The sequence below is a fragment of the Schistocerca nitens genome, chromosome 5 (assembly GCF_023898315.1).
Source record: "Schistocerca nitens isolate TAMUIC-IGC-003100 chromosome 5, iqSchNite1.1, whole genome shotgun sequence".
Taxonomy (NCBI): Eukaryota; Metazoa; Arthropoda; class Insecta; order Orthoptera; family Acrididae; genus Schistocerca; species Schistocerca nitens.
Window position 1 is genome coordinate 498,851,328 of NC_064618.1, and position 26,275 is coordinate 498,877,602.

The following is a 26,275-nucleotide window of genomic DNA, read 5'->3' on the forward strand; positions in this document are numbered from 1 at the left end:
GAAGAGAGAGGAAGGTGGGAAAAAGAAAGTAGTTTCAATAAAAACAAAAACAAAAACAACACCAATAGTACCATAGATTAAGATGAAGGGATAAAGCATAGATAGCCTAACAGCATGAAATACTAAAATGCTATACACCACGACACTACACAAAAATAAAAAACGAATTTGAGGATTCTTGTAGACATTAAGACTCAAAATATCTTAGAATCGTAACATGGAAAGGGCGCCAAAATTTGTAAAGCTTTTAAGAAGGCGTAAAACAATGTAGCTACTAGACATATGTTAGATGATTATAAGTAAAACTTTTTGTAAGAACCATTGTAAAAACTCCAGCAAGGACGAGATGCAATGACCTACAAGTTGCAACGTGAGAAGTATCAAGAAAGGAAAGGACGTAATTAGCAAGACACGATTCCTACAAGGCAGAAGCGTCGAGAGAAGGGAAAGGACAGCAAGACCAACAGAAGGCCCTTGTAGCTGAAGTGGGTAGTAAATAAATCTGCTGCCAAGCTGAACCACAGGGGGGCGGAACCAAGCTGGGACAGAACATGGAACCACACAGTGGCGGAACCCTGCAGAGACACAACAGGACACCGAATGCCAGAAGGGTCTCCGAACGCTCTGACTCAGTGGAGCAAGCAAAAAACGGCCCGACGAGAAGACCACTTGGGCAAGCCGCCACTGGCAAAAAAATATGTGTAAAAGTCACAGTACTGCTATTAAACAGCACGCAGATGCACGAAACTGAAGGAAACTTCCACAAAGTAAAAATGACACGCCCAAACAATTTATCAAGCTGTTACTAAGAGGAGAACTTCAAAACGACTAGTTATCAATAAATATTTCCATATCCTGCCCAGAGAAGAACCAAGAAGCAAGTAAGAAGCAGAGAAAAAGCAGGAAGAACAGAAGTTGAAGATTCGCAAGATCAAGAAAGAAGATGGGTGAAGAATAGACGAAATACCTTCCCAAATCCCTATCCTATTGTAAGCTAGTCGTCTGCAAAGTATTACAACGAAAAACGACCGCTTTCAGCGACACATAACGATGACTTTCACGCATAAAAAGCCAGTAAACCACGAGATTCTGCACTCACAGCTCCATTCCATTATGGGACCTCCACAACAGCAACACACACTTGCAAAGCCAACAAGGAACGACGAACGACGCAGTACATCAAATACTTGCCCACATCCATCTTGCTCAAGTCCATCACCTTCGTACAAAAAACATTCGCCAACCTCATGCTTAAACATTCATAGGATTGTGTGAAATCAAATTATGTGATGTAGGAATTGTGCAAAAGAAGCATGTGAAAAACTAAATAAGTTAAGCACACCAGACAGCTAATAAACTACAAAATAAGTCATTGACTATGGACTTAGGTAAAAAATAGACTATCGATAAAAATAAGTCATTAGTTCTGAAATGGACAGTATATAAAGAACAAAAGTAAGGCATAATAAACACTAAAACTATATGCCACTTATTTTCTCCTCATAAAAATAAAAGAATAATTATATTTTACTTATTTTCTCCTTATAAAAACAAAGAATAAAAAATTATCTTGTTGGATGTTTTCCTTTTTTTTTAACATTTGTACCATTTTTTAGGATAATATCTGAATACTTGTGTAAGTATATTTCTTTGTCAAAGCAATTCTTGGAAATAATTCTTATTTGTTAGTGTAACAATGTTGAAATGAGCATCTAGAAACAAAAACATTTTACTTGTACATGATATTTAAAAAATGTGTTAGGAACAGATTTTACTTAATTACTACATTTATAAAAACAATATTTCTAAGAAAATCGATGTGAAAGACTCCTCAATTTCAATAACAAACTTCTCAAAAAACAAACTTCACAATTAAATAAAGAAAGAAAATAATTAAAAGATAATTATTATAATAGAATAAAAATATTCTTCCCTTGTCAATATAAACATATTTTTGATAATAATGTGGAAGAATATAAAAATATAAATTAGTAATACAAACTAGCATAGAACAGAATAACGTGGCTGAACAGTAGACAACAATATTTAGATAACGGAATAATTTTTGACTGGCTTTGACAACGATTCAATCACTGCCTAACTTCAGCACAAAAATTAAGTTCGAAAGGTGGTGATATGTAAGGTGTCAGGCAAATTCAACACCTTCCATGAAAACCCTGACATTATAAGCAAATCCAGTAGATTGTCACATAGCTCCAAATAAATCGTGACATTAAATTAATCAAAGTAATACGAGTAACGAGTGAGCAAATTGAATACCACAGACTAACACAAGAATGCCTAAATGCATGTCATACCTTCGCACCCTGAGACGCAGTTCCGAGGGGAGAAACAAGAACAGAAGCCGAGAGCAAAACCATGTTAAGCTGGAAGGCCCTACGATAAGTGACGGACACCCACGTCACCAGATAACCGCTAGGACCATCCCCCAGTCCATGTTGAAAGCTAGAGCCCTCCAGAAGAACAGTATAGATCTTACAATAACACAAAAAGGGCTACCCCAGCCGCAAGTTTTAGCGTGAGACTTTATCGCGTCTCTGTTACGTCAGGACCACCCCCCAGCCCATGTTAAAAGATAGAGCCCTCCAGCAGAACAGTATAGATCTTACGATAATACTAAAAGGACCACACTATCTGCAAGTTTTAGCGTTAGACTTTTTCGCATCTCTGTTACGTTGCAAACTTTAAAAACATTGCCCCACCACGAAAAGTATAACGTTTCTCATTGGATAGACAGAATTTTTGTAGGCAGAGCTTAAGGTTAACATTGAGATCCTGATTGGTCAGATGAAAACACAGCCAGATAGTATTTTTAAACCAACTTCGGTAAATTGTAGTAACGAGAGAGTTGCTTCCGAGACGGCGAGGTGAGCGGAGCTGTGCTGTCCGCCGCCCCCTGACGAACATCGACAAGGTAATGAACGCACGCAATGCCGCATAACAGCGCATAAAGCTTCACTCAGAACTGCAGAAGTCTCATCTGTTACATCCCCTTTTTGCGTAATAATATTGTCGATCGTCAATTAAAGCTCATAGTGATCACATTTGCCATTTGAAGTAAAAATCTGAAACGCGATGATTTTTCTGTTATATAGTTATTGAGAAGCCACATCAGCCACTGTAATTTACGACAAGTTAGATAAGTAATTAAAGGTAATTGAGGGTCACTGTAGACCATTTTGATAGTTTTCTCTTTTGTGAAACTTAATTTAAACCTAGATTATGTATGTGATATGGCATAGGTCATCCTTCAGTCCACTGTAGAACTTGGAAACCCATTCAGGGAATATTCGTTCACATTTTTGTTGAACGCAGTTGGTTTTTACCATCCTGTATTAAAACATTTCCTTTTATCAATAGTGCAATTTATAAACAATGTTTTGTGAGTAGAATAAAATTTCCAATGGTAAACTTAACTGCTTTTTCGACGTTATTTTACCAGCTAACTAAGAATAGGAAAGCCTTGAACCCCTTCCACTAAATTTAGTTAGTATTAAGATTCTTTTACAGGGAGTGCAGTGGAGCTGACGCTGAATTCATTAAATAATTGGTTATATCATCGCTAGTCTCACTGACCTCTTCTGAACTCTACATGCCATGTGTGGTCTGGCGTCTCTTTACCAGCAACAGGTCCCAGGTTCAAACTAGTCAATTCCCTAAAAAACACGCTCAGAGCGTCGTTGCGCGAAAGTGGTAGGGAGACACGATATAGAACAAACAGAAACCACGCAGAATGTTAGAATCGGTTCAGTTGGACCAGAGGACCCAGTACATTCCATGTTATCACAGCCCACACCATTATGGAGCCGCCACCAGCTTACACAGTGACTTGTTGACACTTGGGTCCATAGCTTGGTGGGGTCTACGCCACAATCGAACCATACCATCAGCTCTTATCAACTGAAATCGGGTCTCATCTGACGAGGCCACGGGTTTCCAGTCGTCTTTAGTCCAACCGATATGGACACGAGTCCAGGAGAGGCAGTGCAGGCGTTGTCGTGTCGTCTAGAAAAGGCACTCGCGTCGATCTTCTGCTGCCATTTCCGTTTCGTTGGACGTCTCATATGCGTTTATTTCACGCAGTGTTGCGTTTCTCTTAGCACTGACAACGCTATGCAAACAGCGCTTCTCTCAGTCCTTAAATGAAGGCCGTCGGCCACTGCTTTCTTCGTGGTGAAAGGTAATACCGGAAATTTGGTGTTCTCGGAACACTCTTCACACTGTGGATTTCGGAATATTGAATTCGATAACGGTTTCAGAAATCAATTATCCTACGCGTCTAGGCGCAACTACCATTTCATGTTCGAAGCTGTTGATTCCCGTCGTACGGCCATAACCATGTCGAAAACCTTTTCACGTGAGTCATCTGAGTACAAATGACAGCTCCGCCAATGCATTGTCCTTTTATACCTTGTGTACACGATGCTACTGCCATCTGTGTGTGTGCATATAGCTGTCCCATGACATGTCACCTCAGTATAATGTAATACATGTTACAACGAAGGTCATCTTACATAAAAAAACTTGACACCCTGTAGTGGATATTTCAAACGGTGTCATCAGTGAAAACTTACGCCGAGGTTGTGGACCCACAGATGAAGAAACTAATAAACTTTATCATTTTTTAGCTTACTCGGATAAATTTCTCAGTGGACAGCTGATACGAAATAGTCAACATACACCTTTCAAAGGCCACTCGCCTTCTCGGTAAGACCTTTAAAAGAACAGTTAAAAGAATTTTAGTAGTTCGAAGTGAAGTCCGTTCGACTTCGGGGAAGACCCACTTCTTCCATATCTCATTTCATCCAACACTCGAAACGGGGCAACGAAATGCTTTTCATAAGCGTTCAGTGCGCCTTGCGCTTTAGCATGCTGGCAGTGTCTACTCTTTCTGCAATTTGAGTCACACTGCAATTAGTAGCCTCCAGAGAAGGTAAGAGCATGTGTGTTTATTTTTTCTTACTCTATCCATTTCGTGTGAGTGAGTAATCTCAAGAGTGCGAGAATTTTGGAATTCGCTCTAGTGTGGCCGGAGTTTTATAGAGCGGTGGTACTGCAATGCCAACTTATTGTTTTCCTACAGGGCTTCAAAAATATGGAAATCTCATACAGAGGGATCGGGACTGTATGGATGATGTGTAAGGGCTTCCCAGCGAAACGTCTGCAGTGTACTCGAAACAATCTTGGCAACATGTGTGCCCGCCCAGGTCCGCCATAGAGTCTCGATTTCGCCCCATGTGATTTCCAAATCTTTGAGGCTCTGAAGAAAGAGATTCGTGGCCCTCGATTTGCTTCGGACGATGTGGTGCACACCTGGACACAATCATGGTTCCGAATTCAACCGCAAAAATGTTTCTATGAACGCAATGACCGTCTATGAAGGTAATGAAAAAGTATTAACACTTATGGCGATTACTTTTGAAATAAGAAACAGTTTACTTATTTTTACTGCATTTGTGTAGTTTTTATTTGATTGCCCCTTATGAATATTTTAAGCGCTGTTAGTAATTTATGAGGAGCAAAGTTAATCTGCTCTTTATTACACACATCGTACTAAAACAAATGTACAACATCTGCCATGAACAATAACATATATATTTCGTTTTACTTCAGTTTTTATAATGTTGATACAATTCGTAAATTATTTGCTACAATCAAACATTTAACAAGTTGCGTACAATATTTTTTCATCAGTATATACTGAGGTCATACAAGTCATGGGATAGCGATATGCACTTACGTAACGGCCGGTAGTATCGCGTACCCGAGATATAAAAGGCCGAGTTATCATTTGTACTCAGATGATTCATATGAAAATGTGTCCGACTTAATTATGGCAGCAGGAAGGAAATTAACAGACTTTGAACATGGAATGGCGGTTGGAGCTACATGCATGGGACATTCCATTTCGGAAATCGTTAGGGAATTCAATATTCCGAGATCCAAAGTGTCACGAGCGTACCGAGAATGCCAAATTGTAGGCATTACCTCTCATCACTGACAACTCAGTGGCCGACGGCCTTCGATTAACAACCGGGAGCAGTGGCGTTTTCATAGAGTGATCAGTGTTAAATGACAATCAACACTATGTGAAATAAACTCAGAAATCCATGTGGGACGTCCGATCGAAGTAAGTGTTAGGACAGCGTGTTAATGGGCTGTTAATGGGCTGTTAATGGGCTATGGCAGCAAACGACCGACACGATTGCCTTTGTTAACAGCACGACGACGCCTGCAGCGCCTCTCTTGGGCTCGTGAAAATATCGGTTGGACCCTGAACGACTGGATAACGGTGGCCTGGTCAGATGAGTCCTGATTTCGTTTGGTAATAGCTTATGATAGGATTTGAGTGTGTCGCAGACTCCACGAAGCCGTATACTCAGTCTGTCAACAAAGCAGACTTCATTTCCGAAACAACGATGAAATTTTTTTGGGTGACAATGCGCCACGTTAACGGGCCACAGTTGTTCGTGATTGGTTCGAAAAACTTTCTGGTGACTTCGAGTGAATGATTTGGCCACCCAAATCACCCGACATGAATAACATCGTACATTTAAGGGACAGTTCGTGCAGAAAATTCTGCACCAGCAACACATTCTCAATTACGTATGGCTGTAGATGAAGCATGGCGCAATATTTCTGCAGGAAACTTCCAAGGACTAGTAGAGCTGCTGCCCTATACTGGGTAAAAGTAAGTCCGACACGAAATTATGAGGTATCCCATGACCTCCTGACCTTTGTCACCTCAGTGTAAGTATATACGGTATCTCACGAAAAGTATCCGGACACCCCAATGTAATGAGGAAATGACCGATAGGTGTCACAAAAGGCGATCTCCCCGTATAAAAGCAACCGGGGAGTATTACGTTGTTAGTAGAGAAGCAATAACAATTCACTGATTTTAAACGTGGACTAATTTAATGTCATCTGAGAAATATATCACTGAGGGAACCCTTCGAAAGCTGCCCAAGTCAACTGTTGGTGATAAGATTGTATCGTAGAAACGCGTAAGAACAACCACAGCAAAGTCAAGGCCGGGTAGACGTCATGTACTGACGGACATTGCGGAGGGTGGTTGGAAGAATCGCATGATAGTGAATCCCTGACGTTCCAAGGATGGGAGATTGGAATGTCAGATACTTTAATCGGGTGGGTACGTTAGAAAATTTAAAAAAGGAAATGCATAGGTTACAGTTAGATATAGTAGGAATTAGTGAACTTAGATGGCAGGAGGAACAAGACTTCCGGTCAAGTGAACACAGAGTTATAGATACAAAATCAAATAGGGGTAATGCAGGAGTTGGCTTAATAATGAATAAAAAAGTAGGCGCGCGGATAAGCCACTATGAACAGCATAGTGAACGCATTATTGTAGCCAAGATGGGCACGAAGCCCACGACTACCATAGTAGTACAAGTTTATATGCCAAATAGCTCTGCAGATGATAATAATAATAATAATGTCGTGTGACGAGAGCCTCCCGTCGGGTAGGCCGTTCGCCTGGTGCAAGTTTTTCAATTTGACGCCACTTCCGCGATGTCGATGGGGATGAAATGATAATGATAAGGACAACACAACACCCAGTCCCCGAGCGGAGAAAATCTCCAACGCTGCCAAGAATCGAACACTGCAGAAGTTTCGCTGGGAAGCCCTTACACATCATCCATACAGTCCCGATCCCTCTGTATGAGATTTCCATATTTTTGAAGCCCTGAAGGAAAAGAATAAGTTGGCATTGCAGTACCACCGCTCTATAAAACTCCGGCCACACTAGAGCGAATTCCAAAATTCTCGCACCCTTGAGTTTACTCACTCACACGAAATGGATAGAGTAAGAAAAAATAAACACACATGCTCTTACCTTCTCTGGAGGCTACTAATTGCTGTGTGACTCAAATTGCAGAAAGAGTAGATACTACCAGCATGCTAAAGCGCAAGGCGCACTGAACGCTTATGAAAAGCATTTCGTTGCCCCGTTTCGAGTGTTGGATGAAATGAGATATGGAAGAAGTGGGTCTTCCGCGAAGTCGAACGGACTTCACTTCGAACTACTAAAATTCTTTTAACTGTTCTTTTAAAGGTCTTACCGAGAGGGCGAGTGACCTTTGAAAGGTGTATGTTGACTATTTCGTATCAGCTGTCCACTGAGAAATTTATCCGAGTAAGCTAAAAAATGATAAAGTTTATTAGTTTCTTCATCTGTGGGTTCACTACCTCGGCGTAAGTTTTCACTGATGAAACCGTTTGAAACATCCACTACAGGGTGTCAAGTTTTTTTTATGTAAGATGACCTTCGTTGTAACATGTATTACATTATACTGAGGTGACATGTCATGGGACAGCTATATGCACATATACAGATGGCAGTAGCATCGCGTACGCAAGGTATAGGATTGACATTCTGTCGCGCTGACCACTCAGCTACCAGAGTCCGCAGATGATGAAAAGATTGAAGAAATATATGATGCGACAAAAGAAATTATTCAGATAGTTAAGGGAGGCCAAAATTTAATAGTCATGGGGGGACTGGAATATGATAGTAGGAAAAGGAAGAGAAGGAAAAGTAGTAAGTGATATGGACTGGGGGTAAGGAATAAAACGGGAAGCGGCCTGATAGAATTTTGCACAGATCGTAACCCAATCATAGCTAACATTTGGTTTAAGAATCATGAAAGAATGTTGTATATGTGGAAGAAACCTGGAGACCCTGGAAGGTTTCAGATAGATCCACTTGTATGAATATCAAGATCTTAGATAGAAAACCAATTCTAAGCAAAGAAGGGAAAGCAGAAAGGTGGAAGGTGTTTATAGAGGGTCTGTACAAGGGCGATGTACCCGAGGATAATATTATGGAAATGGAAGAGGACGTATGTGAAGATGAAGTGGGAGATATGATACTGCGTGAAGAATTTGACAGAGCACTGAAAGACCTAAGTCAAATAAGGCCCTGAGAATTGACAACATTCCTATAGAACTATTGACAGCTTCGGGACGGCCAGTCATGACAAAACTCTACCATCTGGTGAGCAAGATGTATGACACAAGTGAAATACCCTGAGACTTGGTGAACAATATAATAATTCCAATCCCAAAGAAAGCAGGTGTTGACAGGTGTGAAAATTACCGAACGATCAGTTTAATAAGTCACGGCTGCAAAATACTAACACGAGTTCTTTACAGACGAATGCAAAAACTGGTAGAAGCCGGGGATGATCAGTTTGGATTCCATAGAAATATTGGAACACGCAAGGCAATACTGACGCTACGACTTATCTTAGAAGATTATTGAGCAAGCAGTTGAGAACGGAGTGAGGCAGGGTTGTAGCCTATCCCCGATGTTATTCAATCTGTATATTGAGCAAGCAGTAAAGGAAACAAAAGAAAAATTTGGAGTATGATTTAAAATCCATGGAGAACAAACAAAAACTTTGAGGTTTGCCGATGTCATTTTAATTCTTTCAGAGACAACAAAGGACTTGGAAGAGCAGTTGAACGGAATGGACAGTACCTTGAAAGGAAGATATACACATATCCAAAAATGCTTTGCATCACCTCGGCTCCGAGATTTCCGGAACCTGTACATAAAGTTGGAAGAAGGATCAATACAAACATCATTTCCACCCCTTTTATTACTCATGAAAAACCACACATTGCATGTTGTACCAGCATACAGCGAGACCTTCAGAGGTGGTGGTCCAGATTGCTGTACACACCGGTACCTCTAATACCCCGTAGCGCGTCCTCCTGCATTGATGCATGCCTGTATCGTCGTGGCATACTACCACAAGTTCATCAAGGCACTGTTGGTCCAGATTGTCCCACTCCTCGACGGCGATACAGTGTAGATGCCTCAGAGTGGTTGGTGGGTCATGTCGTCCATAAGCAGTCCTTTTCAATGTATCCCAGGCATGTTCGATTGCGTTCATGTCTGGAGAACATGCTGGCCACTCTTGTCGAGCGCTGTCGTTATCCTGAAGGAAATCATTCACAAGATGTGCACGATGGCGACGCGAACTGTCGTCCATGAAGATGAATGCCTTGCCAGTATGCTGCCGATATGGTTGGAGGATGGCATTCACGCATCGTACAGCCGTTACGGCGCCTTCTATGACCACCAGCGGCGTACGTCGACCCCACATAATGTAACCCCAAAACAGCAGATACCCTCCGCCGTGATGCACTCACTGGATGCTGTGTCTAAGGCGTTCAGCCTGGCCGGGTTGCCTCCAAACACGTCTCCGACGATTGTCTGGTTGAAGGCATATGCGACACTCATCGGTGAAGAGAACGTGATGCCAATCCTGAGCGGTCCATTCGGCATGTTGTTGGGCCCATCTGCACCGCGCTGTATGGTGTTGTAATTGCAAAGATGGACCTCGCCGGGGACTTTGGGAGTGAATTGGCGAATCATGAAGTTGCGCATCATGCAGCCTATTGCGCATTGTTTGAGTCGTAATACGACGTCCTGTGGCTGCACGGAAAGCATCATTCAAATGGTGGCGTTGCTGTCAGGGTTCCTCCGAGCCATAATCCGTAGGTAGCGGTCATCCACTGCAGTAGTAGCCCTTAGGCGGCCTGAGCGAGGCATGCCATCGACAGTTCCTGTCTCTCTGTATCTCCTCCATGTCCGAACAACATCGCACTGGATCACTCCGAGACGCTTGGACGCTTCCGAGGTTGAGAGCCCTTCCTGGCACGAAGTAAGAAGGCGGACGCGATCGAACCTCGGTATTAACCGTTTAGGCATGGTTGAACTACATACAACACGAGCTGTGTACCTCCTTCCTGGTGGAATGACTGGAACTGGTTCGCTGTCTGCCCCCCTCCGTCTAATAGGCGCTGCTCATGCATGGTTGTTTACATCTTTTCACTGGTTTAGTGACATCTCTGAACAGTCAAAGGGACTGTGTCTGTAGTACAGCCAATGACTATCCTCAGGAGTTCTGGGAACCGGGGTGGTGCAAAACTTTTTTGAATTGTGTAAGATTAACACCGACAAGAGTGATTCTGAGGGAATTAGATTAGGAAATTAGACACTTAAATTAGTAGATGAGGTTTGCTATCTGGGGAGCAACAACTGATGATGGTCGAAGTAGAGAGAATATAAAATGTAGATTGGCTATATGGCAAGGAAAAAGTTTCTGAAGAAGAGAAATTTGTTACCATCGACTATGGATTCAAGTGTCAGGAAGTCTTTTCTGAAAGTATTTGTTTGGAGCGTAGTTATGTTTGGAAGTGAAACATGGACCATAAATAGTTTAGGCAAGTAGAGAACAGAAGCTTTCGAAACGTGATGTTACAGCAAAATGTTGAAAGTTAGATGGGTAGATCACGTAACTAATGAGGATGTATTGAACAGAATTGGGGAGAAGAGGAATTTGTGGCACAGTTGATTAGAAAACGTTCTGAGGCATCAAGATATCACCAGTTTAGTACTGGAGGGAAGCGTAGAGGGCAAAAATCGTAGAGGGATAACAAGAGATGAATACACTAAGCAGATTCAAAGGATGCAGGTTGCCGTAGCTACTCAGAGATGAAGAAGCTTGCACAAGATAAAGTAGCATGAAGAGCTGTGTCAAACCAGTCTCAGTACTGAAGACCACACAACAGCGGATCCCTCATGAATTCCTCTGTTCTACCAGCAGTCCAACTAGCACAGTTTCTGTGCGGTAGGGAGTTGCAAAAAGTTGGGGTAAATGGTCGAGCGGCTCCTTATAAGCGAAGTGCATCTGTAGCCAATGTTAAGCGACACTTGAGGTAATGTAAAGAGCTACGTCAGTGAACAGCGGATGACTAAATAAGTGATTTAGAATGATATTATACCCAGTGGCAATGCTATAGAAGGTTTTGGGTTTGGCGATTGCCTGGAGACTGTTACCTGTCACTGTGCATGATGCCAACAGTGAAGAATGGAAGAGGCGGTTGTTTATACGGTATGAGGATGTTTTTCATGATTAGGATGTGGTCCCGGTATTGTGCTTAAGAAAATGTCAAATCTGGAAGGTTGTGAACACGTTTTACAACATTGTATAGCATAGGGACGGTTCGGAGACTATGATCGTTTCAGCTTGACAATGCACCCTGTGGTAAGGAAGCTTCTTTGAGGCATTTGTTTGTGGACAGTAACATGTCTAAAATGGGACCGAGAGCGGTGGCCCAGTGGTTAGCACACTCGACTCGCATTCGAGAGGACGACGATTCAAACCCCTGTCCGGCCATTCTGATTTAGGTTTTCCGTGATTTTCCTAAATGACTCCGGGTAAATGCCGAGATGGTCCCTTTGAAAGTGCACGGACGATGTCTTTCCTCATCCTTCCCTAATCCAATGGAACCGATGACCTCGCTGCCTGATTTCCCAAATCAACCAACCAATCAACCTGAAATGGACTGACATGCCCAGAGTCCCGATCTGAACCAAACGGAAACTTTTGGGGATGAATTAGAACAACGGCTTCGGTCCGGACACCAGCGTCCAAAACAACGGCTCTTGAGGAAGAATAGAATGCCAATCCTCCACACATTCAGACACCCATCTTAAAAGTGTCCCCAGCAGATTTCAGGCCCCCATAAAGTCGAAGGGTGGACACAGCCCATGAGGTATTACCCCGTAATGCCCACTTATAAATATCTGTCACTTCTGATCTGGTAGTGTAAAGTCTAACGGCGGCTGTATACATTTTCCAAGCGATCTGGTCCTTCAATTTCATATGCATTGTATTTGCATCTTATGTCCATTCAGCTTAAAGGCAAATGCTGAAATACACTGACGGAAAAGAGATCGCAACACCAAGAAATAATTAATGTAGAGCAACAAAATTTCGGAAATGCATCTGTCTACATCACATATTTAAGTGATTAACATGGCAAGATAATTGGTTAATGTAAGCGCCAGATACACCGTTGCAAATGAGAAATGTCGGTACATTAATAACCAGTGCAGCCGCCATAATGTTGAACGCAAGCTTGCAAACGTGCAGGTGCTAGATGTCAGTTTGTGGGATGGACTTCTCTACCTGCGGCACTTTGTTGGTCAATAGAGGGACGCATAATTCTGTTTGTGGATAACACCGGAATTATAGTCTGATGATGTTCCGTTTGTGCTCGATTCGAGACAGATCTGGTGATCGACAGGCAAAGTAAACTTGTCGACACTCTCTAGTGCATGAAGGGTTGCAACAGCGGTATGTGGGCGGTCGTTATTCGTTATCCTATTGGAAAACACCCCCTCAAGTACTGTTCATGGATGGCAGCACAAAGGACGAATCACCCGGTTGACGGACAAATTTTCAGTCAGGATACTTGGGATAACCACGAGAGAGCTCTAGCTGTCATACGAAACGGCACCCCAGACCATAGCTCGTGTATCTAGCGCCAGATAGGTTGATTGCAGGCCGTCGACTGGCTTCCACACAACCAAAACACGGCCGTCCATGGCACCGTGGTAGAACCATCTTTCTTCAGAAAACAGAACAGACTCCCACCGTGCCCTCACTTGACACCACTGAAGTCGTAAATGGCTGTCCTTTGAGGTCAGTGGAATGCTCTCTACAGGCCGTCTGTCTCGGAGGTATCACTGAAGCAACCGATTGTGTAACTGTGCTGCCAACTGCTGGTCAAATTGCTGCTGCACAGGCAGTACGCTGCGCCAAAGTCATCTGCCGAACACGATGTTCTCCAATCTCGGTAGTGCCACGTGGAAATCCGGAGCCCAGTCTTACTGGAACCGTACATTCTCGTGAGTCTTCACCACCGGCGTCAGCAATCATATGCAGTGGCTACATCCTGCCAAGTTCTTTCTACAGTATAGCAGTAGGAATACACAGCTTCTCGAAGCCCCATTACACGACCTCGTTCAAACCCAGCAAGGTGTTGATAATGCCGTCTTTGTCGCCCTAAAGGCATTCTTGACTAACACCAACAAAAATGGCTCTAAGCAATATGGGACTTAACATCTGAGGCCATCAGACCCCTAGACTTAGAACTAATTAAACCTAACTAACCTAAGGACATCATACACAACCATGCCCGAGGCAGGGTTCGAACCTGCGACCGTAGCAGCAGCGCGGTGCCGGGTTACTAACATCAGCCCACTACGTACAATATCAAAGGTAAGTAACGTTCACGACCGTTAAGCCGTCGGCACACGGACCGTGCTGTCGAACGTTAACGTTGAGCGTGCCAAGTTCAACTTGCTGCTGAACGCTCAGGAACGATGCGACTTGTGCATACGGTACGTGGGTCCCAACGTGGTATACGCGACCGCAACGCTCTCCAGCGGCAGTTGAGGGATGTTCCTAGTTCGTAAATCACACTGTTTACTCAACGGGCGCACGTAAAATTCCCACGTTAGCTCTATTAAAACGCACGTTTCCTTCATCGTCCACGAAAAGGAACGTATCATGTCCAAAAAAAAAAAAAAAAAAAAATGGCTCTGAGCACTATGGGACTCAACATCTTAGGTCATAAGTCCCCTAGAACTTAGAACTACTTAAACCTAACTAACCTAAGGACATCACACACACCCATGCCCGAGGCAGGATTCGAACCTGCGACCGTAGCAGTCCCGCGGTTCCGGACTGCAGCGCCAGAAAAAGTACCATGTCCAATCAATAAGGACACAGGCTTATAAAAGTTCCATTACAAACAGTGCGGTACAAATTTGGAATACTTCTCCGCATAAAATAAACATTATTTCATCATTTCCACATTTTAGTAAAACCCCAAGGTCAGCCTTACTTGATCACTGTTCTTACCCAGTAGCAGAATCTTTGCAACATGTGAATTACGAAGCTTAAAAGATAAAGGAGCAAAATATCTTTATACAAGTAGCGCAAGCTGTCCTGTAGATTAGGCCAATCGAACAAAGTCACCCCTAAAAAAAAAGTGAACTTATGTTTACATAACATCAAATATTATAGTATATACTTACATTAAACTAATAATAAAGTATCAGAACCTCATAAAAACGCGAATGTTAGGAAAAAAAATTTGGAAGTGTTACAACGCGAACCATCGCCCCATCAAAATCTCATGGATGGACAGAGATACTACTCACAACGCTAAACAAACAACAGGCTCCATGCATTTAATCATATTATGTTACCCCTTGCTAACAACGTTAATCGTAGATAATTATGCTACTAATTGAAATTTAATTATAACAAAATGTACCAAGAACAATGCGTTTTGGGTGGATCTTCAGTGTGTCGCTGCCTTCAAATAGCCTACTCTCATAATACGCAAGTTATAATAATTCTTTGGCTTCGAATATGATGTTTCTCATTATTTTATTGGATCGAATCACACAAATAGCAACGGGTTTTCCAGTGATCCTCAATTTGCTGGTCCTCAGAAACGGCATATACAGGGTGTTACAAAAAGGTACGGCCAAACTTTCAGGAAACATTCCTCACACACAAATAAAGAAAATATGTTATGTGGACATGTGTCCGGAAACGCCTAATTTCCATGTTAGAGCTCATTTTAGTTTCGTCAGTATGTACTGTACTTCCTCGATTCACCGCCAGTTGGCCCAATTGAAGGAACATAATGTTGACTTCGGTGCTTGTGTTGACATGTGACTCATTGCTCTACAGTACTAGCATCAAGCACATCAGTACGTAGCATCAACAGTTTAGTGTTCATCACAAACGTGGTTTTGCAGTCAGTGCAATGTTTACAAATGCGGAGTTGGCAGATGCCCATTTGATGTATGGATTAGCACGGGGCAATAGCCGTGGCGCGGTACGTTTGTATCGAGACATTTCCAGAACGAAGGTGTCCCGACAGGAAGACGTTCGAAGCAATTGATCGGTGCCTTGGGGAGCACGGAACATTCCAGCCTATGACTCGCGACTGGGGAAGACCTAGAACGACGAGGACACCTGCAATGGACGAGGCAATTCTTCGTGCAGTTTATAACCCTAATGTCAGCGTCAGAGAAGTTGCTGCTGTACAATGTAACGTTGACCACGTCACTGTATGGATGATGCTACGGGAGAACCAGTTGTTTCCGTACCATGTACAGCTTGTGCAGGCACTATCAGCAGCTGATTGGCCTCCACGGATACACTTCTGCGAATAGTTCATCCAACAATGTGTCAATCCTCATTTCAGTGCAAATGTTCTCTTTACGGATGAGGCTTCATTCCAACGTGATCAAATTGTAAATTTTCACAATCAACACGTGTGGGCTGACGAGAATCCACACGCAATTGTGCAATCACGTCATCAACACAGATTTTCTGTGCACGTTTGGGCAGGCATTGTTGGTGATGTCTTGATTGGGCCCCATGTTCTTCCACCTACGCTCAATGGAGCACGTTATCATGATTTCATACGGGAACTCTACCTGTGCTGCTAGAACATGAGTCTTTACAAGTACGACACAACATGTGGTTCATGCACGATGGAGCTCCTGCACATTTCAGTCGAAGTGTTCGTACGCTTCTCAACAACAGATTCGGTGACCGATGGATTGGTAGACGCGGACCAATTCCATGGCCTCCACGCTCTCCTGATCTCAACCCTCTTGACTTTCATTTATGGGGGCATTTGAAAGCTCTTGTCTACGCAACCCCGGTACCAAATGTAGAGACTCTTCGTGCTCGTATTGTGGACGGCTGTGATACAATACGCCATTCTCCAGGGCTGCATCAGCGCATCAGGGATTCCATGCGACGGAGGGTGGATGCATGTATCCTCGCTAACGGAGGACATTTTGAACATTTCCTGTAACAAAGTGTTTGAAGTGATGCTGGTATGTTCTGTTGCTGTGTCTTTCAATTCCATGATTAATGTGATTTGAAGAGAAGTAACAAAATGAGCTCTAACATGGAAAGTAAGCGTTTCCAGGCACATGTCCACATAACATATTTTCTTTCTTTGTGTGTGAGGAATGTTTCCTGAAAGTTTGGCTGTACCTTTTCGTAACACCCTGTATACATATAGGCTTGAAATGAATGCCAATATGGCGCCTCACAACTCTGTACTGAAGGGAGACGGCGTGCGTGTGACGTAGGTGGCGTTGTTCCATCTCACTGGTCAACGCTCAGACGCACGATCAGAATATCTGACATGCCAGATATTGCTCTGCACGTTCGGAAAGACTCCCGAACGTGCTATTCCACGCTATGACGCCAGAATCTCGGCGCGCTCAACGCTCAACGTTCGGATGCACGGTCCGTGTGCCGACGGCTTTACGGCGTGTATGTAAAGCAAACCTGATCTGCATGCTCATAGTGGTACTACTAGCTCCACCCTTACACGACTGGCGCGAAATTTGAACAGACATCCTCTTTCATGTGTAGAAACACGCCTACCAACTATCGTTTACGTCGCACAACTCCTTCTTGGTGTTGCCATTTTTTTCGTCAGTGTATTTTCAGCAGGGTGAAGCAGGTTACTTAACGCGTGTGGCTGGCAGCGGTCAGTGTCGGAAGAGCGGGGCGCTGACGACAGTGACGTGGACGGGAGGCGGCCGGCGCGGCGCGGCGAGAACGGGCAGGTGCGCCGCCGTCCGGCGGATGAATAATTCGGTAATGGCGGCCACAAGATGGATGGCGCCAGAGCCCGCGGCCGCAGCCGCTTACGTTGCTTTACCGGCCGCGGACTGGACTGCCGGCCGCTTCCTCGCCCTTCCCCCCTCCTTCCCAAACCCCTTTTTTTTATTTTCCCGCTTGCCGAACAACGCTGTCGCCATTTTTCATAATCTGAGCTGGAAACGGTCGCGGCTTGGGACTGCTCAATAATGTAGCGGCGGCGCTCCTGTCTCGGCGCTGTGGGCTGCGGTTGGAGGGTGGGGGCGGCGTTGTTGCGACTGCCGGCCTTCCCGTCACGGCCCTCTGATCGCCCCACGGTTCCAGCAACAAAGCGCCTGGAGGGACCCTCCGCAGTACAGGCGCGAGCTCCAGTCGGCACGCAACACTGATTGATAGCGCTCCTAAGCTGCCGCAACACTGGCTTCAGGAAAACTGCCTTCTGCGATCTCGTTCAGCCGTTAACGTGATACAGTTCTCCCTTCGTGTACCTACGTCTACAAATACATACAAACTCTACAAGCAACCACGGCGACAACAATTGTTCCCGCGCGCTATTCGTGAATCGAACGGGGAATGAGTCACAGAATTATCCTTCGCCACACACCGTACGGTAGTTTCAGACGTATATGATGTGTCGGTATTCGAAGTGGCCGATAAAGTCAGTAAGACATCTACAAAAAGACAATATTTCAATAGGTTTATTTACAATACACTGATAAACCAAAACATTATGACCACTGCTCACATAGTAGTTGGATGCCACCTGGTGTCACGTGACGCGGTAACAAAAGTGTGTGCCGGCCGCAGTGGCCATGCGGTTCTAGGCGCTTCAGTCTGGAACCGCGCGACCGCTCCGGTCGCAGGTTCGAATCCTGCCTCGGGCATGGATGTGTGTGATGTCCTTAGGTTCGTTAGGTTTAATTAGTTCTAAGTTCTAGGGGACTGATGACCTCAGATGTTAAGTCACATAGTGCTCAGAGCCATTTGAACCATTTTTTGAACAAAAGTGTGTAAGCGGAGCAGATACGGACGAGGGATCGCCCTAGCCAAGATATGTGCTGCAAACGGCGAACTCCGTTCAGATAAGCGACTCTGACAAAGGGAAGATTACTATTATTACGCAGTAGCTATGAACGACTATCTTGAAAACGGCGAAGCAGGTCACATCACATGTTCACGTGCTACTGTCGTGTTGGAAAGAGGTAGGAGGACAGTGAAACTACGGCTAAGCGCTAAATGGTTGTACTCCTACGACCTTTCACAGAACGTGAGGTTCGGAGGCTTATCTGCTCTGTAAAGTAGGATAGACGGTGATTAGCGACCTATCTACCAAAAGAGCACCATGCTTGTGCACGCACAAGTGTTTCGAAGCACACCCTTCACCATACATTGTTGAACATGGAGCTCCCCAAAAGACCAACACTGTGCTTTCATATGTTGACTGAACGACACCGTCAATTACGATTGCAGTGTGCACGGGATCATTCCTGAATTCCAATCAAGAACAACTGCCAAGATGAAAAACATAGAAGTAGATATCCTCGATGCAACAAAGCAGCTTAAATCACTTAATAAAGGCAAGGCCTGCGGTCCAGATTGTATACCAGTCAGGTTCCTCTCAGGGTATGCTGTTAAATAGCTCCATATTTAGCAATTACACTCCTGGAAATGGAAAAAAGAACAAATTGACACCGGTGTGTCAGACCCACCATACTTGCTCCGGACACTGCGAGAGGGCTGTACAAGCAATGATCACACGCACGGCACAGCGGACACACCAGGAACCGCGGTGTTGGCCGTCGAATGGCGCTAGCTGCGCAGCATTTGTGCACCGCCGCCGTCAGTGTCAGCCAGTTTGCCGTGGCATACGGAGCTCCATCGCAGTCTTTAACACTGGTAGCATGCCGCGACAGCGTGGACGTGAACCGTATGTGCAGTTGACGGACTTTGAGCGAGGGCGTATAGTGGGCATGCGGGAGGCCGGGTGGACGTACCGCCGAATTGCTCAACACGTGGGGCGTGAGGTCTCCACAGTACATCGATGTTGTCGCCAGTGGTCGGCGGAAGGTGCACGTGCCCGTCGACCTGGGACCGGACCGCAGCGACGCACGGATGCACGCCAAGACCGTAGGATCCTACGCAGTGCCGTAGGGGACCGCACCGCCACTTCCCAGCAAATTAGGGACACTGTTGCTCCTGGGGTATCGGCGAGGACCATTCGCAACCGTCTCCATGAAGCTGGGCTACGGTCCCGCACACCGTTAGGCCGTCTTCCGCTCACGCCCCAACATCGTGCAGCCCGCCTCCAGTGGTGTCGCGACAGGCGTGAATGGAGGGACGAATGGAGACGTGTCGTCTTCAGCGATGAGAGTCGCTTCTGCCTTGGTGCCAATGATGGTCGTATGCGTGTTTGGCGCCGTGCAGGTGAGCGCCACAATCAGGACTGCGTACGACCGAGGCACACAGGGCCAACACCCGGCATCATGGTGTGGGGAGCGATCTCCTACACTGGCCGTACACCACTGGTGATCGTCGAGGGGACACTGAATAGTGCACGGTACATCCAAACCGTCATCGAACCCATCGTTCTACCATTCCTAGACCGGCAAGGGAACTTGCTGTTCCAACAGGACAATGCACGTCCGCATGTATCCCGTGCCACCCAACGTGCTCTAGAAGGTGTAAGTCAACTACCCTGGCCAGCAAGATCTCCGGATCTGTCCCCCATTGAGCATGTTTGGGACTGGATGAAGCGTCGTCTCACGCGGTCTGCACGTCCAGCACCAACGCTGGTCCAACTGAGGCGCCAGGTGGAAATGGCATGGCAAGCCGTTCCACAGGACTACATCCAGCATCTCTACGATCGTCTCCATGGGAGAATAGCAGCCTGCATTGCTGCGAAAGGTGGATATACACTGTACTAGTGCCGACATTGTGCATGCTCTGTTGCCTGTGTCTATGTGCCTGTGGTTCTGTCAGTGTGATCATGTGATGTATCTGACCCCAGGAATGTGTCAATAAAGTTTCCCCTTCCTGGGACAATGAATTCACGGTGTTCTTATTTCAATTTCCAGGAGTGTATATACAACCACTCGCTCGCAGAAAGATCCGTACCTAAAGACAGGAAGATTGCTCAAGTCACACCAATACCCAAAATGAGAAGTAGGAGTAATCTGCTGAATTACAGGCCTATATCACTAACGTCGATTTGCAGTAGGGTTTTGGAACATATATTGTATTCGAACATTATAAAGTACCTCGAAGGGAACGATTTATTGAGATATAGTCAGCACGGATACAGAAAATATCGTTCTCGTGAAACACAACTAACTCTTTATACTCATGAAGTAATAAGAGCTATCGACAGATTTCCAGAAGGCTTTCGACACCGTTCCTCACAAGCGTCTTCTAACCAAACTGCGTGCCTACGGAGTATCGCCTCAGTTGTGCGACTGCATTCGTGTTTTTCTGTCAGAAAGGTCACAGTTCGTAGTAACAGACGGAAAGTTATCGAGTAAAACAGAAGTAATATCCGGCGTTCCCCAAGGAAGTGTTATAGGCCCTCTATTGTCCATGATCTATATTAACGACATAGTAGACAATGTGAGTAGCCGTCTTAGATTGTTTGCAGATGCTGCTGTCATTTTCCGTCTTGTAAAGTCATCAGATGATCAAAATGACTTGCAAAATAACTTAGATAAGATATCTGTATGGTGCGAAAAGTGGCAATTGGCACTGAATAAAGAAAAGTGTGAAGTTATTCACATGAGTACTAAAAGAAATCAGCTAAATTTCGATTACGCGATAAGTCACACAAATCTGAGGGCTGTAAATTCAACTAAATACTTAGGGATTACAGTTACAAATAACATAAATTGGAACGATCACATAGATAATATTGTGGGTAGAGCAAACTAAAAAGTGCAATTCATTGGCATAACACTTAGAAGGTGCAACAGGTCTACCAAAGAGGCTGCTTACACTACACTTGTCCGCCCTATTCTGGAGTATTGTTGTGCGGTGTGGGATCTGCATCACGTGGGGCTGACGGATAACATCGAAAAAGTACAAAGAAGGGCAGCTCGTTTTGTATTATCGCGAAATAGGGGAGATAGTGTCACAGAGATGATATGTGAATTGGAGTGGCAATCATTAAAACAAAGACTTTTTCGTTGCGACGGGATCTTCTCATGAAATTTCAATCACCAGTTTTCTCCTCCGATTGCGAAAACATGCTGTTGGCACCCAACTACAAAGGGATAAGTGATCATCGTAGCGGTCGCGCGGCTCCAGACTGAAGCGCCAAGAACCGCTCGGTCACCTCGGCCGGCATGTGAAGGTGGTTCATTGAACCCTCTGCCAGGCACTTTATTGTGAATATCAGAGTAATCACGTAGATGTAGATGTAGATCGTGATGCGACCGTCGATCCGTGGAAGCCTGCCGGCTCTTCGGGTGAATCACATTTTTACTACACTATGTCGATGGTTGTCTCCACAACGTCGTCAACGAGGTGAACGACGGCTCGAAACGTGCAGCGCGCTACAGACACAGGCTGGTGGAAGCAGTGTTATAGTATGGGAGACATTCTCCTGCACTCGCATGGAACCTGTGGTAGTAATCAAAGACATGCTGACAGCTGTGAATCACCTGGATCCTTTCATGCTAGATGTCGTCCCCGACGGCTATGTCATCTTCCAGTGCCTCTGTCTGTGCCTCGGAGCCACAACTGTGCTACAGTGCTTTGAGCAGCATGATTGTGAACTCACGCTGATGTCTCGGCGACCAAATTCGCCTGATGTCAATCCTGCTGAATCCATCTGGGTCGCTGTCAGGTGCCATCACCGCGTGCGCAAATCAGTAGCCCGTTATTTCCTCGAATTACATGACCTGTGCGTAGACATCTGATGCTACATACCTCCATAAGCCTGCCAACAAACTGTCGGATCTCTGATATGGCAGAATCAGTGATGTATTTCGTTCCAAATAAGCTCAAACACGATATTAAGCAGATGGTCATAATGTTTTGGCTCATTAATGAACGTAGGCTTAACAGCTGGCGTACCGGTAACTTTGAAGTTCGTTTGTGGTGTCGACGAGCAGAAGAAGTCAAATGCCATAACTAATTTCCCAGAAACTTCGCTCAGTGGGAGAGAGGTCAAAATAAGCGAACTCGAGTAGCGGCTTCTGCGTAGATACTCGACCGTTCCTGAAAAAACAACGGTCAAAGTCTTCAAGGTATTTTCGTGGTACTTTATGTGCCTCTCGCAGCGCGATATCCACAGATGTATTGGTGACATAATGGTCTGTAGAAGATTATTCCAAGAATGATCACTTTGTCTTTATTCATCTACTAACTGATGTCAAATGAATGAATTGAAAAAAATGAGAAAATTGTTTGAAATTGTTTTCTGTGAAATGCCTGTAATGCGATTTATAATCAGTTGCAAGCGCCAGTTTTCGGAAATATTATGCACGTTTGTCGTGAAATTATCACCTACGTGCTAAATCTTCATCAGCCTTAAAGACATTTCATTTCCGAGGGATTTTCGTACATACTGTGCCAAACTTGCTTCACGCGTTGCTCGTGGTATTCGGAATATTTGTGTTTCGAATGATTCTACGATCTCCATCCAGGAGAATGACGAAGTCTTCCTGAAGAATAAACGTATGAATGAAACATAATAATTAACGTAAGGAATAACGTGCGAATGAAATGTCACAATACGAGAATTTAAAAAGACTGTGACCACCGAAAGTACCATACACACATTTATTTCATGATAAATCTGTGACACTTATTGTAAAACCCAGTCGTAATTTTACAGTTGATATGACATCCTTGTATCCCCTAATTTAATAAGAAACATTCGTGTAGTAACCTTATACAGGCAGGGGTAGATAAAAGAAAACAATAAAAATAAAGTAAATAAACAATAATCTGGTTTCCAACATGGGGCGCAAAATTAAGAATGTACGACTCTAACCACTGTGTCAGCATTTCGTCCGAGAATATCGCCCTGTAAAAGACATGTAAAGTACCTCGAAAACTTTGGTCGTCGTTTTTTCAGGAACGATCGAGAGTCTATGCATAAGCCGAGATACATGATGGCTTATTTTGACTCCTCTTCCACTGAGCGAAGTTCCCGGAAAGTCGGTCGATGACACTTGCCGTTTCTCATCGTGAGTTATACATTGAGGAAGTGACGTTCTTGATAGAAACAAATAGTCGTGAATGCTGATACAATCTGATAAGTCACTAACACATAGTAATGCTTATCTTTGTACGTCGATGTAATTTACGCACTGCAGTCTTCCCTAGGGAGGTGGATAGGAGATCGAAAATTCACTTAGTGTGGGGGTGAAGCCCTGAATTGAGGCTGCTTAAAAAGACTTGCCGGCCAATCAAGTCGCAGGCAGTGAGGTCATGACAATTCTGCATCCTCTGGTGGCGTATATGCGCACCACCCCTGTCCCCTCCACCCCCCCCCCGCCCCCACCCCCCCACCCCCATCAGAGACAGCGAGAGATGAAAGAGCGAGGTCGTCGTCGGCGCGCTGGTGGGAGCTGTAAACATATCATCTCCTGCATAGCCTATGCGGCGAAACGCGCTGAGTGCAGTCATGGAAGAAACAGTCAACACCGCTGTTTAGATATAGATGTAGACATAATCAATTTATTAACTACTGCTTCATTTATTTTCTCGACTTACAGTGCTGATTTACTTTCGGGTGTTCTTAAATCGCAGACGCTTTGACAAAATTTATTCTGTATTAAGCTGTCGTTCTTTGAAAGCATGGCTGTCTTTGTCCACGTGTAGTAGGTTGCCAGTAGGATATTCTTAAAGTTGGTCGGTTCCGGCGAACCAGTCAAAACCTAAGGCGGCACGTGGCTGGTAGAGGACGTTTGGATTTGAATGGATAGAGTACAGATCTAGCCGGTCGCTGATGTTCGAGAGATGCAGGTGTGCTAAAACATTACCATAGTTGTCTAAGATTTACGAGCAACGGAAGTCCGCGTCCGTCGTACATTTGCAGATATCATGCTCTAAGCGCGTGCGTTTTTTCTGCTTCGTGTTGTATGATTTAGAATCGCAATTTCAGAACTTTAAAGAGCACTGTGTATGTTGAGACAATGCTTTCATTGCTTGGTGAGATGTATGAACTTCGAACCAGAGTACAGAATCCGGTTTATGTTAACCCAGCCGAATATCAGGACATTTAAATTCTCATATCACGGTTTGGAAAGAATTTTTCAATAATTCCTGAAACAAGTCGATTTCTTTGCGATTAAATACTCTGCCCGTAGTGATTCTTTGTACCACGTGTTTTACGGACGGATAATTGTGTGCACCATGATGATTTTACTCACGCTTGAATACAATTAAATATCTTTTACCAATATATTCTCGTGTTCATTGATGATACCTTGTCACTTCTAATGCTTATGTCTTTACGGTCGAGCTCTACTTAGTAATTGCCATCAAGCTATTTCATGTAATAGTCATCGAGCCTTCAGCAGAAGCAGTAGTTCTCTTGAGTTATCATTACGATCAATATACATATGCTTCAGAACACCCATAAGCAACATGCTTCATCTATTTTTATGCGCATGATTTCTACTGTCCAGGAGGTAAATCATCAATTAGTGTCCCAGAAGTTACGGGTGTTTCGTCGTTTTATGTATGATATAATCGCTTGTGTCTGCAGAGATTCAGATTTCTAAATAGAGAGGCTATGCTCACAGACTGCGCAGACATGACCATAGCTCGTGATTTGGACATAAGCTGAATTACTTACACATCAGGCCAATCCCATATAAATACTTAATACCTTACGAAATTCAGTAAAGTGTCTCTTTTATGAGCATTATTAGTCTACGCAAAAAGTAAGCTTCACCTGTCCTTCTGTGATATATCTCCGTAGACGAAGTCAGACAGAGTTAGCATATAAATTCATGGTTCTAAATTTTGTACCTATAAGGGCATCTTTTCATTCTAGGCATATTTCAGATTACGCATTTGCATATAATCTGAATTTAAAACTTTCTCAATAGTTGTGCTTCATCATATGTATAAAAAAAATTCTGTCTTATAGAAATGAATTTTTTGTGTGTACCAAATATATTTCGCCTCTTCAGTGGTGTATAATACAAAGAAAAAAGTTCGTTTATTATACATATTTTAATATGTATGTCCTACTCACATATTCTTGATCACATGTCTTAGGGAGCTGTACAGGGGTGAGAGTAGAGTTGGCTGTTGAGGGTGGATGTGGAGGCAAGGTGGATCGTGCGGCGCTGTGTGTGTGTGTTTATGTTTGTGTATGTGTATGTGTGTGTGTGTGTGTGTGTGTGTGTGGGTGTGGGTGTGGGTGTGGGTGTGGGTGTGTTTGTGTATTTCAATTTCCTTTTCTTTTACGGTGCCGTACCTCAGTCGGTGAATGGAACTATTATAGGATCACTTTGTTGTCTTCTGTCTATCCGTCTGTTGAGAGCCAATTTTCTCACGAATGGGTAGAGATATCAAGTTGAAATTAATGTCTAATACTAAGGTCTAAAGTCCCTTGGCGGTGCAGAAAATTTAAGCTTATAAGTCAATACAATCATCAAAAAAAAGTTCAAATGTGTGGATTTCTGCTGAGGTCATCGGTCCCTAGACTTACACACTGTAAGTAGGCTGTTTATGTTTCCTTATTGGCAACGTTACGTAGCGCT